The 16594-nt window shown below is 39.4% G+C and overlaps 1 pseudogene; it reads right to left on the minus strand.

The window, feature by feature from the left end:
* The window catches only part of LOC105512255, a 28440-nt pseudogene extending 12021 nt beyond the window's left edge, over positions 1-16419 (minus strand).
* Positions 16420-16594: the final 175 nt, after the last annotated feature.

Consider the following 16594-nt stretch of genomic DNA (forward strand, 5'->3'; position numbering starts at 1 on the left):
CAGTGTGGCAATTCCTCAAGGATCTAGAACTAGAAATACCATTTGACCCAGCCATCCCATTACTGGGTATATACCCAAAGGATTATAAATGATGCGACCATAAAGACACATGCACACGTATGTTTATTGCGGCACTATTCACAATAGCAAAGACTTGGAACCAACCCAAATGTCCACAATGATAGACTGGATTTAAAAAATGTGGCACATATACACCTGGAATACCATGCAGCCATAAAAAAGGATGAGTTCATGTCCCTTGTAGTGACATGGATGAAGCTGGAAACCATCATTCTGAGCAAACTATCACAAGGACAGAAAACCAAACACACTGCATGTTCTCACTCATAGGTGAGAATTGAACAATGAGAACACTTGGACACAGGACGGGGAACATCACACACTGGGGCTTGTTGTGGGGTGGGGGGATGGGGGAGGGATAGCATTAGGAGAAATACCTAATGTAAGTGACGAGTTAATAGGTGCAGCAAACCAACACGGTACATGTATACATATGTAACAAACCTGCACGTTGTGCACATGTACCCTAGAACTTAAAGTTTAAACAAAAAGTATAATTATCACAAATTATTTGATTTTGTTCATAGAACACACCAAATTTGAAAAAAATGAAATCAATGAGAAGCTTTGTTTCTAAGGTTTAAAGTTAAAAGGGCAATTGCAGTTGTCCAATAACTAAAGATAATTTAATTACTTGTTGAAAATTATTTTGCCTTGATTATCTAGGAATTGGTAATCAAAACATAAGAGCCTATTTTTGAAACTGATAAACTGAGATTTTGTTTGTTTGTTTGAGATGGTGTTTCGCTTTTGTTGCCCAGGCTGGAGTGCAATGGCATGATCTCAGCTCACTGCAACCTCCGCCTCCCGGGTTCAAGTGATTCTCCTGCCTCAGCCTCCCAAGTAGCTGGGATGACATGTATGTGCCACCACGCCCGGCTAATTTCGTATTTTTAGTAGAGACGGGGTTTCTCTATGTTGGCCAGGCTGGTGTCGAACTCCCATCCTCAGGTGATCTACCCGCTTCGGCCTCCCAAATTGCTGGTATTACAGGCGTGAGCCACTGTGCCCAACCAGGAGGTTATTCAAGATAAGCATTTCTTATTTCAAAAGGAAGGTAGTAGTTCTAAATTTTAATTCTACACCTTAAATGTAATTCATTTTAACATTTTATCTACATCTGACTGATTTTATCAATGTAAAATAAAGCAGGTGGCCCAATTCAGGCAAACATGTACTGAGCATCTGTTGAATGAGGCCTTGTGCTAGGTGTGGCAAAGAATATAGTGACAAGAATAACTGCTCATTTGTGATTTACTAAAAAGAGAGCCAATAACTTCAGTAGTGAGATGTCCAGGAAAATTTTATAAGAGTTGCTACTGATAAGCTCAATTCCACATTCTGCTAGGGAAGAGAACTTGCATAAAAGGATAAAATAGTAAAACTTTTTGTTTTCAGTTTTGGCTGAGTTCCCAAAGGTGGAGGAAAACCAGTAAATTCCAAATACATTCACATGCCAGAGTGAGGCACTGAACTTGCAAAAAGGATGGAGCAAAAGCTATGCTTTTCAATCCTTAGGATATCGTCTATGTTGAAGTTACATCATTGGCTTCAAGATGGCTAGTCAGCTTCACATGCCTCTGAAGCTTGGGAGACTGATGTCTGACACTCTCAGAGACAAATCCGAAAGGAAGTGAATATGGCTGATGCTGACCCTGCCTGATAACACATTGAGAGAGTACTGCGTTGGAAGTGAGATGCACTTCCCCTTTCATGCAACAGTGGGGCAAGGGTGCTTGAATTTTCCCACTGGCCAATGGAAGGGTGGAATTGGAATTCTGCCCACGAGGATTAAATCCTGTTCTGCTCTTCTATTCCAGAGCCTTTCCACAGTTACTCCCACAGGCTGAGCAAAGGGCCTGCATTGTTTCAAGTTTTCCTCTCCATGTAGACAATGGATGGATACTTGATTTCTCCAGTGCTCATGGGCCTAATGATTCATGACTGTGTTAGCCCCTTTTACCATTTTCAGGACTTGCAGGAAAAATAATCCTAGGAGATTCATAATTAGAGCAGAATGTGGCCCAAACACCTGGCAATCATGTTCATCCTCATTTTTTACCTAGATCATACTTGATGCTAGAGCAAGGTTTACTCAATCTGATGGACATGCTTTTTATTTCTCTTGGTGTCAGCCACCTCTAGATAGTCATAAAGGATAGTGGATGGCTTATTATGTCAAGTATTTCTCTCATAACTAAATAAATTATATAGATTTTTATATATATAATCTATACATTACAGATAATGCAGTGTCTGTAAGTACTTGAGGAGACGTGGAAACCTTTTATGATCATCAAAATGAATATTTTTCTATTTGTCAACATTCACAACTATGAATCTTTATCTGTTTGTGTGGTTTATACTGGGGTTCTCCACCCCTGCCCCCCAACCACCAGTATTTCTCCACTTGGTCATTCCTATTCAGAGTCTTTCACCTTTATCTCTGACATAGCTTCATTCAAGAGCTTAATTTTTTAAAGGTACCATGATCAAGTCAATTTATATCCTGAAGAAGGGATTACATGACTCTTCTTTTTCTGAGGAGTCCAATGAACAGGCCCATGACACGGACTCTCATGACAAGGAACTGAGGCTTCTAGCCAACAGCCAGCAAGGAACCAAGGCCTGCAACAATGACTTGAGTTTGAAGGCAGATTTTCCAACCTAAATCAAGCCTTGAGATGATTATAGCCCCAGCTGACAGCTTGAGTGAAATCTCATGACACACCCTGAGCCAGAACCACCCAGCTATGTTACTCTCAGTTTTCTGACCCTCAGAAACCATGTGAGATAATAAATGTTTGGTGTTTTAAGTCACTAGGTTTTTGAAAAAATTGTTGTGCAGCAATAGATAAACAATATCATACACTGGGTTAATGTGGCTCCAATAGCTGAAGGGTAGTTCTCTGAAGAGCTTGAGGGGATATCGTGTAGGAGAGTTGCACAAAGACGCTGGGGAATGGGCAGAACCCGTAGAAGAGACCTGAGTGCCATAAGCAGAGCATCCATCATATTTGCTGTTCCCCCCACAAGCAAACATTTCATGAAACAGCACTTATTATATGTGATATACTCTAACATTTTTTATTCTTGTTTTATTAAATGCTGAAAGAGATCCCTCAAATTGATTTCATAATACCTAACAGATGTGACATTCAGTTGAAAACAGTGAACGTAATCATCTTTAAGGCCCCTTATAGATCTAAACTGCTGTAATTAGGAGGTGACACAGTTGTTATAATGATAACTAACATTTAATAAGCATTCACTATCCAGAATTGTTCTAAGCACTTCACATAGACTGTCTTACGTGAAGACAATAAGGTAGGTACTATTACCATCCTCATTTTACAGATGTGAAAACTTGTAAATGCCAGAGGCCAGGAGGGAATCCAGGCATTCTGACTCCAAAACCTATTGTCAAGAGTGCAGGCTTCTATATTATACTGTTTGGGTTCAAATTCTGATTCCAATGGTTGATCAATAAATGTTTTCAGTTATGATGATGATGTACCCAATTATTAGAAATTCACTGATGGGGATAATTATCCCTGTTGTCAAGAGTGCAGGTTCCTGTATCAGACTGTTTGGGTTTAAATCCTGATGCCAATGGCTAATCAATGTCTTTTCAGTTATGATGATGACATACTCAATTATTAGAAATTCACTAATGGGGATAATTCTCACAAAAGGAAGTTTAGGGCTGAATTCAGCAGTTCAACGCATTGATAATAAGTTCAATGTTCTGCTCTGCTTCAGCCACACTGACCCAGTCTTCACTTCAAATGCAGCCACTCATGCATTTCAGTAAGAAGGGGCCCTGGCCTAGGTTACATAATGTCTGCATGGTTTAACAGCTAAAGTACACTTCACTGTAACCAAATAGGATAGAAGGAATTTCAACATATTCATTTTTATGTATTGGGTTCATTAAAGTGCACTCAAAGATAATTCTCTAACAAACAAACCTAAGTAAAAATACACTAGTCATCATCATGTAGAAAGTATTCCTACTAAATTCAGTGAACATTAATTAACCTTTGGATTTCAAAAATGGGATCAATAAACATGGTATAATTGACTAAAAGTGGTAAAAATTATTTGTAGAACCTGGACACTTGGAACTATCATCTTTTTGGTTAAATTCCTCTGAGACAAGTCTCTATCAATTATATCTTTCCTTTCACAGGAATAAAGTATTTATCACAGGTATTAGAGTCAGTGTAAAAGCACAACATCCTTTTAATAAGATTCTCAGTAATCAAAAATTCATATACCTCCAGAATGAATTATCTAGAGCTGGACACATATAGGGGAAATGTGTCAGGAGGATGTTTCAGCAGCTGCTGTGTTGTAAGGTGACATGGAAGCTTTAGAAAGAGGGCAGAAAGAAGAAAAGATTTAAATCCCACTTTAGATGCTATTGGATGATTATGGATTATAAGGAACAAGACTGGTTGCAACCTTGCTTGGAATACCGCTAACAGGGGTAAGACAGTTTTCTCACGTTACCTATTTTCTGGAAAAAAAATATCATTTCTAATATATTGCTAAAAAGGGATTTACAGAGGATGTCATGTTTCTCAAACCAAATATCAATCTCAATGACCTAAAATTTAACAATTCAAAATAAAACTTTTTCTAATTATAAAAGAAGTCATGCTTTTACAGAACATTTAATAAATGTAGAAAATGTAAAGAAAAAGCACAAAGTGATGAGATATTGCCTCACAAAATAGTAATTATTTATATGTATATATAGATACACATCTCCAAATTGTGTGTGTGTGTATGTGTGTATCTCCAACTTGGCATCACACTATAAGTTCATTTTGTAATTTTACTTTTTACTTTTTAAATTTTTATTAACCATCCCTACTCCCTCCTCACAACTACATTTCCCAGCCTCTGGTAACCATCATTCTACTCTCTATCTTTGTGAGTTCAATTGTTTTAACTTTAACTCCCACAAACAAATGCAAAGTTTTTCTTTTTGTGTCTGGCTTATTTCACTTAACATAATGACCTCCAGTTCCATCCATGTTGTGGCAAATGACAGTATCTTATTCTTTTTATGGCTGAATAGTACTCCATTGTGTATATGTGCCACATTTTCTTTATTCATTCATCTGTTGATGGACACTTAGGTTGTTTCCAAATCTTGGCTATTGTGAATAGTGCTGCAATAAACATGGGAGTGCAGATATCTCTTCAGTATACTGATTTCCTTTCTTTTGGGTATATACCCAGCAGTGCAATTGCTAGATCATATAGTAGCTCTATTTTTAGTTTCTTGAGGAACCTCCAAACTGTTCTCCACAGTGGCTGTATTAATTTACATTCCCACCAACAGTGTACAAGGGTTCCCTTTCCTCCATATTCTTGCCAGCATTTGTTATTGCCTTCTTTTGGACAAAAAGCCATTTTAACTTGGGTGAAATGATACCTCATTGTAGTTTTGATTTGCATTTCTCTGATGATCAATGCTGTTGACTACTTTTTCATATACCTGTTTGCCATTTGTATATCTTCTTTTGAGAAATATCTATTCATGTCTTTCACCCATTTTTGATCAGATCATTATATTTTTTTCCTATAGTTGTTAGAGTTCCTTATATATTCTGGCTATTAATTCCTTGTCAGATGGGTAGTTTAGAAATATTTTCTCTCATTCTGTGGATTGTCTCTTCACTTTGTTGATTGTATCCTTTGTTGTGCAGAAACTTTTAAACTTGATGTGATCTTATTTCTCCATTTTTGCTTTGGTGGCCTGTGCTTGTGAGGTATTACTCAAGAAATCTTTGCCCAATCCAGTGTCTTAGAGAGTTTTCCCAATGTCTTCTTTTAGTAGTTTCACATTTTGAGGTCTTAGATGTGACTCTTTAATTCATTTTGATTTTTGTATATGGTGTGAGAGAGGGGTCTAGTTTCATTCTTCTGCATATGGATATCCAGTTTTCCCAGCACCAATTATTGAAGAGACTGTCCTTTCCCCAATGTATGTTTTAGGGAACTTTGTTGAAAATTAGTTCACTGTAGTTGTATGGATTTGCCTCTGGGTTCTCTATTTGGTTGCATTGGTATATGTGTCTGTTTTTATGCCAGTACCATGCTGTTTTGAATAATTTGAAGTCAGGTAATGTGATTCCTCCAGTTTTATTCTTTTTGCTCAAGATAACTTTGGCTATTCTGAGTCTTTTGTGATTCTATATAAATTTTAGGATTGTTTTTCTATCTCTGTGAAGAATGTCATTGGTGCTTTCATTGTAATTTTATTATTTTTTACTTTAAAAATACTGTGGGAATTTCCTTGTGTCAAAATATTCTGCTTCAATATTAATTTCATAGCTGTATAGAGTTCCATTCTATGAATGTAGTACTTGTAAGTTAGGTATCTACTCAGCCAAGCAGAAACTACTCTATATATTTAACGCAGAAAAGGACTCAATGTTTTCCGTTTAGTTTCTCAATTCATACAAAACCACATCCAGGCCATCACCAATCATTCTATATGACAAATGCTCTCTTTAACAACCCCACAATATCATCCCTTACCACAAAATCTTCCTTCAGCTTAATCTCTCCCACTCTAGGTTCCCACACTGCCCCTAATCCCACTTGAAGCAGCCCTGAGAAACATTGCCCATTATCTCTCCATACCACCCCACCAAAATTTTCGCTGCCTCAACACTTCAACACTATTTTGTTATTTTTCTTATTCATATAAGACAGGAATGTCAGGCATCTGAGCCCAAGCTAAGTGATCATATCCCCTGTGACCTGCACATATACATCCAGATGGCATGAAAAAACTGAAGAATCACAAAAGAAGTGAAAATGGCCTGTTCCTGCCTTAACTGATGACATTACCTTCAGTTAAGGTGAAATTCCTTCTCCTGGCTCAGAAGCTCCCCCACTGAGCACCTTGTGACCCCCACCCCTGCCTGCAAGAGAAAAACCCCCTTTGACTGTAATTTTCTACTACCCACCCAAATCCTGTAAAACAGCCCCACCCCTATCTCCCTTCACTGACTCTCTTTTCGGACTCAGCCCACCTGCACCCAGGTGAAATAAACAGCCTTGTTGCTCACAAAAAAAAAAAAAAAAGTAATTTGCTATAAGGTACAAAAAATACTGAAAAAACACAAAGGACAAAGGTGTGTATCAGTTAGCTATTGCTGTGTGACAAACCACCTTAAACTTACTGGTTTTATTTTTTTTTATTATTATTATACTTTAAGTTCTAGGGTATATGTGCATAACGTGCAGGTTTGTTACATATGTATACTTGTGACATGTTGGTGTGCTGCACCCATCAACTCGTCAGCACCCATCAACTCGTCATTTACATCAGGTATAACTCCCAGTGCAATCCCTCCCCTCTCCCCCTCCCTGGTTTTATTTTTAAAACAATTCTGTGGTCAGCAATTTAGGCTGGGTTCATCTGGGTAGTTCTCTGGTCTCAGTTGAACTCCTTCCTGCTGGTTTTGGGTTGACTTTGCAGATTGTGGCTGGGATCCCTTACATATCTGAGTTATCAGTGGAGATGAGGGCTGGTTAGACTCTGATGCACATGGTTTCTCATTCTCTAGCAGGTTAATCTGGGATTATTCCCATGGCAATCATAGGGTTCCAAAAGAGTGAGGAGAAGATGGTGAGTCCCCTTGAGGCCTAAGCTTAGCACTATCACAACGTCATTTTCACTGTCTTCTATTGTTCAAAGTAAGGAATAAGGCCAGCCCAGATTCAGAGAGAGAAGAAATAAATTTTACTTTTTATGGGAAGAGCTGCAAAGTCACATTGAAAAAGGTCATGGAAACCGAGAGAAAGAATTTTGGCTAGTTTTACAATTCATTACAGTGTATGTTACCTAGAGACCAGAAAGCTCTACTACTTCTGGGCTGGGACCCACAACCTGTCACTTAATGCTGATCTGTGAGTGATGCTAACACTGCTGCTTTTGGGGGTGCTGCTCCCACTGAGTAGGAATACAGGATGCTATAGCTTTACTAATGCTGTTAAAATGGTCACAGATGTTTTGGAAAGAAATGGCTGCCTATAGTCACTGTTGCTGCTGCTACTACTGCTGGAGGGACTTCCGGAGACAAAAAAAAAGAGACTTCTTTTTCCCCTCACCTCATAGTCTCTCCACCAGTGCTTCCCACTGGCAAACCTAACAGGAGGCTAATTGGGAAAGGAATCTGAAAAATGTAGTTTGTGGGTTTCTAGCTCCCTGTGATACAGAGAGAACACTGAAAGTATAACTGGGAGCCAAGTGAAAAATTACTGCACAACAATATAATGTTTTAAACTGATCTCCTATTGCTAGATATTTAGATTGTTCTGAGACACAACATAAGTGTGGAAAGCAAAGCCATCAGTGGCATAGTTTCTGAATCCAGTGGACAATGATATTTAATTTCTAGGAGAGGTATTTAAGAAGGGATATGTTCTCCTTCAGCTAAGCAAGAAAAAGGTAATACATAAAACAGAGCAGCTCTAAGTAACTCTGTTCTCGACATCCAAGAGCAGATTTGTGTTCATTATAAAAGGAAGAACATTGGAGTTCTGTGCATGTGGAGCAACAATTATATAGTTGACCTCAAAAATTGTTTACTTCGCATTATAGTCCCATTTGGTTGAGATCTGTAGCTTTTTCTTAAGTTATAATTTTTGTACCTTGAAATACACAAAAATTTTACTTGCATTGCCCTATATACCAGTAGTCACAGAATAACTATAAGGTCCTCATAATAATTTTTCAAAATGTGTTTTTAGGGTTTAGCCTCTATATACAACATTTAAAAAATGTTTTAATTTTTGTTATAAAAATAATTGTTGTAAAAAATCAAGTGAGCATCTGCAGAGGTAGAATTTCTTCTTGATACCATACAGAGGTGGTCATGTATGTTTATCATCATTTTTTTCCCAAAAAAACTCTAATGCATTTTGTGATTATAATCACTGAAGTAGGATATTATAATTCTCTTCTCTAACCTGGAAGTTAGAAATTATGTATAATGTGTTTTGTCTTGTAGATCTTGGGTTTTAATACAGTTAAATGTATCTACTATTTTAAAACTGCATCATAGAATTCCATAGTATGGATATACTGAAATTCATTTTATCGTTTGTCTTCCTACATAGAGTACAAGCTCCTTTAGGACAAGTACCTTGTTTTTTTGGCTCACAGCTATATCCCCAGCGCTAAGAAAAGTGCCTGGCAAATAGTAGGTACTTAAAAAAATTGTAGAATGAACGAATATATGGCAAAACATTATTGATGAATATTTAGATATTTTCCATTTTCACTATTCCAATAATGAATTTTGCAATCAGTATTCTTGCAGATATATTTTATACATGTATTTATCTTTCTAGGGCAATTCATAGAGGAGGAATTACTACTGGGTCAAGGAACAAAAACAAAATTAAAGAACTCTAACCCCTCTCAAATTTGTCCCATGTTCAGGAAGTACCCAATGTGAAGGGAGGTGGCACTTATATTTACAAACCCAGTCTCCCTGGCTATCACTTGAGTGCTACCATTGTAAGTCTCACGAATGTAGTCCTGTTACTAAGTGGCATTGGCTTTTTAATTTGTTCTGTTTTGGGGAAGTTGTCTGAGTCTCTTATGTTTCTACCTCATGTTCTGATCCATTCAACTGTCATTCTGTTGAAATGAGAACAGTACCTTTTGTCCCTGATATTTTTTGTTCAGCAAGCTATATTGGTTACAAAACTTTGTGCTCCCAATATCTTTATGAAATTTTTTTCTAATCTAGCTTTGTTAAAATCATCTCATTAACCCCCAAGGCTCAGGGTAAATCTCTATGGAGGAAAGGTAAGGGCTCGCATCATTCATATTATGCCAATACTGGGCTATCCTCAGAATAGTTCTAACCCTCTGACACTAACCACGGCTCCTTGAACCAAGTTTTCAAAGCTCAGTTCTTTCCCTTCTTCAGTCAAGTGACTTGCAAACATACCCTTGACAGCTCTAGTCTCTGTCCAGTAGATGTTTCTGAATCCCAGGGTAAAATGTCATTTGGGCTGCTCAGGTAGGGATCCTAGAAATACTCAGATATATTCATAAATTTAGAAAGAGATGAACAGGGGTATGCTCGAATTTCATATCAGCAAGTTTTCAAGATAGTTCAGGGTTTTCCCACCTTAGATCTTAAAACTTTAATATTTTAATCTTTGGGGTAGAAGGCTTCCTTTATATTCTTTTCTGATTACAAATGTAATATATGATCATTTAGAAATATTCAGAAATAGAAGAAATATAAAATACAGAAAATAAAATCACCTATAACCTCCTTCCCAGAGGCACCACTGTGAAAATTTTATACACATTTTCATCCAAACTCTTTTCTATATAGTTTCTATAGTTAAGGTCATATTACATATACCTTTTTTTGTTGTTTGCCCTTAATGACAAAACTTTTCCTTTGTGACTAAAAATGCTCTTCATATATGTACTTTCTAATAATTGTATATTAGTCCACTGTTTGGATGTACCATATATTATCAGAGTTGTGTGTTTTAAAAGCTGTCTTACAAGTTTACTAAGAATAAAAAGTCAGTCATATTTTCTTTCATCACCCAGATCCATTCAGTCCTGAGGGCTGTCTATTCTATTTCCAAATGGTTTATCTGTCCCAGAGGTTTTAATCCAAGCTAGAACATCTGGGAAGGTTTTAAAAAATACTGATTATTGGGGTCCCACCACAGACTGATTCAAAAAGAATTCCTGAAGGATAGAGCTCAGGCATTCACATACCTAAAATCTCCCCAGTGGATTTTCATATAGCCAGAGTTGAGACGAAGTGGTCAGGCCAGTTGCTCCTCTCCAGAGCCACTGCCACATCCCTAGGTGGAGCCCTCCCTCAACTCCCAATTAGGCAGAATACCTGACGCTAAGTAATTTATAAAGAAAAGGAATTTATTTCTTACAGTTATGGAGGCTGAGAAGTCTAAGGTTGCAGGGCTGTATCTAATAAGGGCCTTCTTGCTGTTGGGGACTCTGCAGAGTCCTGAGGCAGTGCAGGACATCACATCGGGAGGGGGCTGAGCATGCTAATGTGCTAGCTTAGATCTCTCATCCTCTCCTTATAAAGCCACCAGCTCCTCTCTCGTTATAACTCATTAATCCACTAACCCATTAATTCATTAATCTATAAATGGATTAATCCATTCATGACTGCAGAGCCCTCATGACCCAGTCACCTCTTAGAGGCCACATTTCTCAATTCTGCTACATCAGGGAATACATTTCAGCATGATTTTTGGTGGGGGCATTCAAACCATAGCAGTGTTCTAGTGTGCCTTGCCATTTTCCTTAGCGAGCTTTCTGCTTTTGTTCAAACTGCCTTTTTTCACACTGTTCCTAACCTGCAATGATCTCCTTCTCCAATCCTCAAAGAACACCATCATCTTATTCATACTTCAAGGTCCATTTCTAATATCATATCCCTATTCAACCAGTCAACAATCATCTATTGAGGGACTACTGTGTACCATTCATTAGTTCACAAGTTTTTGAGTTCTACTGTATCTAGGTGCTGAGGAGACAACAGTGAACAAAACAGAAAAAAATACCTTTCCCTGTAGAACTTACATTTTAGTAGGAGACACAGGAAAACAAAACAAAACAAAACACCCAAGCACATTTTCATAAATAAGAAAATGTTAGATAAGTGCTATGCAGAGAATAAGAACGTATAGTGACCGGGTGGCTATTTTTGTTTGAAATGGCCTCTCTGAGGAGGTGACATTTATACTGAGAGCTGAATGACAGGAAGGAAGGGACCAATCATTCAAAGTTTAGGGGGCAAAGCATTACAAAGAGAGGATCAGCCAATGTGAAGGCTCTGAGGTGGAATGAAGCCTACTTGTTTGAAGAATAGAAAGAAGGCCAGAGCAGCTGAAGCACAGGTCCAAAGTGGGAGTAGTGGCAGAGAGAGTCAGAGCCAGCTTATACACGCTTTTGTTGTTGTTTTGTTTGTTTTGAGACAGAGTGTCACTCTGTTGCCCAAGCTGGAGTGCAATGGTGTGATCTTGGCTCACTGCAACCTCTGCCTCCTGGGTTCAAGCAATTCTCCTGCCTTAGCCTCCCAAGTAGCTAGGATTATAGGCGCGTGCCCCTACATCCAGCTAATTTTTGTATTTTTAGTAGAGACAGGGTTTTGCCATGTTGGCCAGGCTCATCTCAAACTCCTGAGCTCAAGAAATCCACCCGCTTCGGCTTCCCAAAATGCTGGGATTACAGGTGTGAGCCACCACACCTGGCCTCATTATGCTTTCTAAGTCAGGGCAAAGAGTTAAAATTTGATTCCATCAAGTGCAATGATGAGAAGCCACTAGATAATTTTAAGCCAAAGAGTGATATGAAATGGTTTGTGTTTGAACAAGATCACTCTGGTTGTTGTGTGAACAACAGATAGAGGGGGTGACAGTAGGAGCAGGGACCAGGTAGATGCTTTGGTAGCAGTCCAGTTTTCCTTGAACTACTTGCTGAATTTGAAGCCAATAAAAAGCAAACACTTCTCTTACTCTTAGGCAAAATATTAAAATTGTTAATGTCACCTAAAAGACCTGGATGGACTGGCCTCTTTCCAGCCTTCTCTATATCTTCTTTGCCTCCTGCTATTGAGCCTTGCTGACCTTCCTTCAGTTCCCCAGCCCACATCATTCCTTCAGGCCAGAGGATACTTGGACTTGCTGTGGTTACGTATTATTTCTGTGTGTTATAAAATACACATAACATACAATTTACCACTTTACCTATTTTAAGGTGTACAATTCAGCAACATTAAGTACATTCACACTGTTGCACAACCATCACCACTATCTAGCTCCAGGACTTATTTGTCACCACAAGAATAAACCCCATATCCATTAAGCAGTGATTCTCCATTAGAGTTAGCCCTTGGAAACCACTAATCTGCCTATGGATTTGCCTATTATGGACAGTTCATATAAATACAATTATACATATGCATCCTTTTGCATCTGGCTTTCACGCAGCATAATGTTTTCAAGGTTCATCCAAGTTGTATCATACATCAGTATTTCATCCCTTTTTATGGCTGAATAATATTCCATAGTATAGATATGCCACAAAATAGATTTCATTAATCTATTTGTCACTGGACATTTATTTAGGTTGTTTTCATATTTTGGCTATTGTAAATGATGCTACTGTGAGTTGCTTGGTGATATGGCAGCTGTGGTTATATACTGATGCATTATAGATCAGTGAATCTTAGACATTTGATAGTTTCCTATGGCTGCTGTAACAAAGTACCAGAAGCTGGGTGGCTTTAAAAAAAAACAAAACACAGAAATGAATTATCTCACAGCTCTAGAGGCTAAGAGTCTGACATCAAAGTGTCAGCAGGGCCATCTTCTCTCTGAGACTCTGGGTAGAATCCTTCCTTGTCTCCTCTTAGCTTCTTGAGGTGACTATCAATCCTCGGCAGTCTTTCGCTTGCAACTGCATCACTCTGATCTCTACTTCTGTTGTTACAATGGCCTTCTCCCTGTGTGTCTTTGTGTTTTCATATGGCCCACTCCCTGTGTCTCTTCTTTTAAGGATATGAGCCCTTAAAAGTGCTTGGATTAAGGGCCCCACTACTTCAGTATGACCTTGTCTTAATTATATTAGCACCAACCCTATTTCCAAATAAGATCACATTCTGAGGTACTGGGGTTAGGACTTCAGCCGCACGAAGCCTGGACTTCAATATATCTTTTGGGAGGACACAATTCAATCCATAATAGATGACAGACATTACTGTACATCTCCCCTAGGGATCTTGTTAACATGGGCTTGGAGTGGGGCTTGAGGTTCTGCATGTTCAAACAGCTCTTCCAGTGGATGTCAATGCTGCCAGCTCAGGGTTAGTGTGACCGATATGTTCTGGTCTGCCCAAGACTTTCCTGGTTTTAGCCATGAAAATCCTGAATGCAGGGAAATCCCTCAGTCCTGGGCAAACTGGGATGGCTTGTCACCCTATATATATGTCATGGGCCACAGTTGGAGAGCAAGGATCTAGCTACAAGTTATGTTAATTTATCTAATTATATTACTGAATATTCATACTTATCTTTACATTTAAATGGTTTATTTTTGCTAGAACAGTCCAAGTTTCCAAGAATCTGGACCGAACAGATATTCCAAAAATGCTCCAAACTGTGAGACTGTGAGTTAGTTTAAAATGATGGGTGTCTTCTGTGAACATCATATATTAACTCACCAAATTATCTATGGTGCTTAGCAGTGTCACTGTTTGGCTGAACATTGAGATTTCTGACCCCTTTACAGAATAATTATACATGGCCAAGATCTTTTGATGCTAAGGATACCCACTGGGTTTGAAGTCTTCAGTATCCTTTCCCTGCTGCTGCTGCAGTTGGAATCAACCTGGAGACTGTAAGAATGAAAGAGAAAGCTCCTCTCTGAAGTTGGGTTTAAGTTCATTGCGGTACGGGGCAATGCCCCTCAACTCTTGCTTAATATTCAGACCACCTGAAGAGCTTCTAAAAAGCAGAGCTTTCACCCCACACCAAATGACTCCGAATAGCTTGTATTAGGCACAGGCATTCATAATTGTTTTAAAACACCAGGTGATGCAAACGAGCACCCAGCGTCGAGAATCAGTGTGCCAAGACCCCTTTATAACAGACACCTTGCTCAACCTGTCCCTTCTTTCACCTGCACCTATTCCACTCTTCTATGCCCACGTACCTTTTTGTTATGGTTGACAATTTCCTTAAACAGGTTCTCCTCTTCCTCATATTTGTGTACTGTTTATACAGTTACCTTATTAACCTGAGACCACATATAACTCAATAGAGGTAATAATTACTCCTGTAACAACTGACCTTGGCAGGCTTTTCCCAAGCCTCATCGACTCTGGTTTTTACTCTTTCACAAATATGTATCCTTAACATAATCATCCACGATTGAGTTAATCTGTGATAGTGTTGCTGTTTTGACTAGTCTCTCAGCAATCAAGCTAAATCTCCCACTGAATCTGTGTGTTACTCTACAAACCATATCTGGGTGGAATGTACATTTTTATTGTGATATAATTAATATATCATAAAAACCATCCTCTTAAAGTGTACAACTCAGTGGTTTTTAGTAATTCACAATATTGTGCAACCATCATCACTATGTAATTCTAGAACATTCTCATTACTCTAAAAAGAAGCCCCTTACCCATTAAGAGTCACTCCTCATTCCTGCCTCCCACTCGCTGCAACCACTAATCTCTTTCATGTCTCTACGGATTTGTCTATTTTGGATATTTCCTATACATGAATCATTCAGTATGTGGTCTTTTGTGTCTGGCTTCTTTCGCTTATTTTCAAGGTTCATCCACATTGCAGCATTTATCAGTAGTACTTCATTCTTATGTGGCCGAATAATTTTCCATCGTATGGATGCACCGAATTTTGGTCATCCACTCATCAGCTGATGGATATTTGAGTTGCTTCCAATTTTTGGCTATTGTGAATAATGCCACTATAAACATTTATGTATATGGTTTTGTGTGGGCATATATTTTCATTTCTCTTGGGTAAATACCCAGGAATGGAGTTGCTGGATCATACGCAAACTCTGTTCAACTTTTTGAGGAACTCCAAATTGGTTGTGAACATTTTTTGACCTCAATGCGGCTTTCCCTTACAGGAGGGAGATGGTCTGTACTTGTTAGCGTGCCGCAAATGATTCTCAGGCATATTAAACATTTTTCTGTTATCTGTTAAATATTGTATGTGCAGCAAGGATGACGCCTCATACAGACCTTTGTCATTTCATCATTTCAAAATGTAAGAAAAATCTAAAAAATGGAGGAGCCTGCAGATACCTGTGGTGGCGAGGATTTGGGGTCTGAGCTCCTGGGTTCCTGTCCATCCCTCCAGCTGTATCTCCGGCCACCTGTCACAGTCTGTTCCTGGCACAGACAAGGCCTGCTGGTTGCCAAAGACATGACTACTGGGCCACTTCCATGTGAGAAGGCCCTGGCGGGTGTCAAAATGCAGAAACGTGACTGACGGGCAGGGGGGCACCCATAAACTTCCCATAGCCAGGTGCAGGCATCCCTGCAAATGTAACGCCCAACTGTGTACAAAGCAGAAATCTAAATGCCAGGGCGGACTGGGAGAGGTTCCCGTGACCTCTGACCTGGCCTCTAAATTCTCCCATTCCCTCCGCGCTGTCCTGCCGCGCCCCGTCTCCCCTCGCCTGGCCTCGTCTCTCTCCTCCGCTGGGGGTCTGAGCCTGCGCAGTATTGCGGACGCGGGCGGTGTTTCCCGCATGCGCAGTCACTGCCCGGCCCTGCTCCGCTTTTTCAGTGGGAGCACCGCGCGGTGCGCGCTCACGCAAGCGCACGGCCTCGCCTCCGCGCTGTCCTGCCGCGCCCCGTCTCCCCTCGCCTGGCCTCGTCTCTCTCCTCCGCTGGGGGTCTGAGCCTGCGCAGTATTGCGGACGCGG

Source organism: Colobus angolensis, unplaced genomic scaffold (assembly GCF_000951035.1).
Source record: "Colobus angolensis palliatus isolate OR3802 unplaced genomic scaffold, Cang.pa_1.0 Scaffold103, whole genome shotgun sequence".
Taxonomy (NCBI): domain Eukaryota; kingdom Metazoa; phylum Chordata; class Mammalia; order Primates; family Cercopithecidae; genus Colobus; species Colobus angolensis.